This window comes from Martes martes, assembly GCF_963455335.1.
Source record: "Martes martes genome assembly, chromosome: 17".
Classification (NCBI taxonomy): domain Eukaryota; kingdom Metazoa; phylum Chordata; class Mammalia; order Carnivora; family Mustelidae; genus Martes; species Martes martes.
This window is the reverse complement of record NC_137905.1, coordinates 55557927-55561413: the sequence shown is the minus strand read 5'-3', so window position 1 is coordinate 55561413 and position 3487 is coordinate 55557927. Positions and strand designations below refer to the sequence as shown.

General features: G+C 44.3%; 1 pseudogene across 1 annotated transcript; it reads left to right on the top strand.

Annotated features, from left to right (window-relative positions):
• Nucleotides 1-251: 251 nt before the first annotated feature.
• On the top strand, nucleotides 252-868 carry LOC308358430 (nuclear transcription factor Y subunit beta-like; annotated as a pseudogene). The gene has a single exon. The product of its transcript is annotated as a nuclear transcription factor Y subunit beta-like (transcript).
• Nucleotides 869-3487: the final 2619 nt, after the last annotated feature.

Genomic DNA, 3487 nt, shown 5'->3' with positions numbered 1-3487 from the left:
CCGACAGTCAGCCCACGGGGGCGGTGGGGCTAGGGCCAGCCTGCGATCCTGCCTGGGTAGGAACGGAGGTGCCCGGGAGGAAGGAGTGGATTTGGTCTCCCCGCAGTCTGGCTTACACGTAAAAAAATGCAGCCATCTGGCAGCTTGTGGCCCCTGGACTTGCCTCAAAGGTTGAGGGTGGGCAAAGATCAGACCCCTTTTTAGAAAGGTGTTTCTGAACACCACTGACAACACGGTTCTCACAGTATTTCATGACAACCAATGGCCATAGTGCTACGACAGATGCTTCTCTACTAGGCACAGTTGCACACTATATGGGAGGAAGCCACTATGTGATTCAGCCTCATGATGCCACTGAGCACAGCGTGAATGATCATGAAGACACAAATGGTTCAAAAGACAGTTTCAGAGAACAAGATATCTATCTTCCAACTGCAAATGTAGCAAGGATCATGAAAAATGTCATACCTCAAACGGGAAAGATTGTAAAATGCCAAGGACTGTGTTCAAAAATAGGTAAGAGAGCTCATCAGCTTTATAACATCTGAAGCAAATGAAAGATGTCATCAAGAGAAACGGAGGACAGTCAAGGGAGAAGATGTTCTCTTTGCCATGCTGACCTCAGGTTGTGACGGTTCTGTTGAACTTCTAAAATTATCCTTTCAGAAATTCAGAGAGGCTATGAAAGGAGAGAAAGGAACTGATCGAAGAGTCATAGCTGCAGATGGACTAAGTGAAGAACTTACAGAGGGTCAACAACAAAACGTTATGGTTTATACAATGTCATATTTCTGGTGTTCAACAAATTCAGTTTTCAAGGTCTGAAGAAATGGTGGCATGGGGTGGAGAGAAGCTTAAGTCTGTATGATTCTGGAAACAGACACTAGATGGAAGTGACTGGGGAAAGAGGTCTCTTTTACATTAAATAGCTGTAATGTAGTTTCCTAATGCTTGACTGAGGGCTTCATTCTGACTTGAGATGCTTTGTCATGAATGATTTTCAAGAAAACTTTGGATTGTAAAGGTATTAAAATATTTTTGTTTCACATGAGGTTGTTGCTGTGTAGGACTCCTATATACATTACATATTGCAATTTATTACTATCAGAGATTTGTAGAAAGTTTCTTATTTTCATGTTGAATCATGTTACTTTTATAATTCAAAGCAACAGCTGGGTTAATTCATGGTGTTTGCCGTTTCGATAAAATATAAGGGTGGAGTTAAAAGAAAGAAAGAGAGACTCCAAGCAAAAGAAACTCAGGAGAAAGAAGTTTCCATCTGAAATGTGACGGTTTCTGCATATTACTCCATACACCTAAGGTCTGTACAAATGTAAGACGGGGAATATGAACACTATAGGGGAGGAATCTGACAAAGAGCAACAAGCCAATAAAAGCAGTTAACAGTAGGTGTACGCCAACAAATTGATCTCAGTGCCCAAGGCACACCAAAGGACACACTGTCACTGGTGTTTTCTTGTGGTCTGAGAACAGTAATGCAGAACAGAAATCTAATTATGAAAATACAGTGGATATAAATGAAGTTAAATCACCTATAGTTTCTGTTGAGGCTGCTTTTAGGCAAGCAGACTTGATCAAAGGAATGGAGAAAGGGCCTCCAGCGCCCCTATGGCTGAATACAGACAGGCCCATCAGGGGACCCACCTCAAAGTAGCCATGGGCCCTGACCAACCACCGGGCTACTGACAACCAGGTACAGTAACCAGAAAAGGGAAAATTGGATAAGCTCCCATAACCCTCTTTTAAACACAGCCCCCACCACTGTCTCCTTACAGACAGCCTCTCCTCTGCTGTCCTGCCTGCTGCTCTCTTGCAGTGTATTCAATAAACTTCTAATACCTTTGCTCTGCCTCAGGTGAATTCTTCTCAGTGCCCACTTGACTGGCTTCCACCCAACCATGGACCCACATCTGGGGTCCCCATCGGACTCTCAGAGATACCACATTTAGACACCACAGTTTCCATGTGCTGTAATACCGACTGTATTTTTTTTAATTTAAATGTCTATTTTTATTTAAAGATTTATATTTTAGAAAGAGGAGGGGAGGGCCAGAAGTAGAGGGAGAGAATCTCAAAGAGACTCCCCACTGAGCAGGGAACCAGGAGCGGGTCTCATATTCTAGGATCTGGAGATCATAACCTGAACTGAAATCAACAGTCCAGTGTGAAACTGACTGAGCCACTCAGGCAACCTCTAGTATATTTTACATAGAACATCTTTTTCACATTCTTTTTTTTTTAATATTTTATTTATTTACTGGTCAGAAAGAGAGTGAGCACAACCAAGCAGGCAGAGTGGCAGGCAGATGCAGAGAGAGAAGCAGACTCCCTGCTGAGCAAGGAGCCCAAAGGGGGACCCGATCCCAGGACCCTGGGATCATGACCTGAGCTGAAGGCAGACGATTAACCGACTGAGCCACCCAGGAAACCCATCTTTCTCACATTCTAAAGGGGAAGATTCAACAATCCCCTCCCCCCACTTCTTTCATCTGAGAAACTTTCAAATTATTCTGGAGCTTATATCCATCGTTTTACTTGTGCATTTTCTTACTCCTGGGCTACACAGACCTGGTAAAGCATCCAGACAGGCCCTAAATGAGAAATGTTTTCCCTCCCTGATAAACCAGGACCAGACCTCATCACCAACGGGGATCTTAGACTCCACACACCTTCCCCTCTGGATATGCCACCAAGGGAATATTTTCAATACTTGCAGGACTTCAATTCAAAGTGACAACTGCTGATGGCCTACTGGAGCCAGGTTGGAAAGAAGGCAGAGAAGGGATGTAGGGGAGATAGGGGATACCTGGGATATAGGGGAGTAGTGTTCTAAAGACCTAGCCTATGGTATCACTTCAGAAAATGAATACTACATTCAAGAACACATCACCAGAAACTTCAGAACTAGAGCAATCAACATTTGCCATTTCTAAATGCAAGGAATTTCAGGAGAAAAACATGACAAGACTTCTGACTTGGGATGCCAGGCTTACCTGAGAACTGGCCATTTCTTCTTTCACTTCATCCTGTAGATTTTTTTCTCATAAGGTGTTTGTAGAGAAGTCACAGCTCCATCAGGAAAAAATGCCCCTCAAACCACCAATACAAACTCTTCATCTGTAAACTCGCGTGAAGACAAGACCCTGAAATGCAGATAGACCCAACATCCCAGTGCTTTGTGTCAGGAGCTGTTCAGAAACTTGGAGTTCCTACTTGAACACCAGTCCCTGAACCTTCCTTCTTTAATTCCAGGGGTGCTCCCCTCCCAAAATGCCCAGAGAGACAGAGAGAGCATAGGCACCATGTGCTGCATGGACCTGACCCTCCCAGACTCACGTAGCAGAGACCATGTTGCCTCTCCGTGAGCCAAAGCCTGCTCTCCGCTCTCATAAAATAACCTGAAGCCCTCGTGCTCATCCCTGGCCTCACTGAGAATCACCTGGAGCCCTTAATTAATGCAACAGGA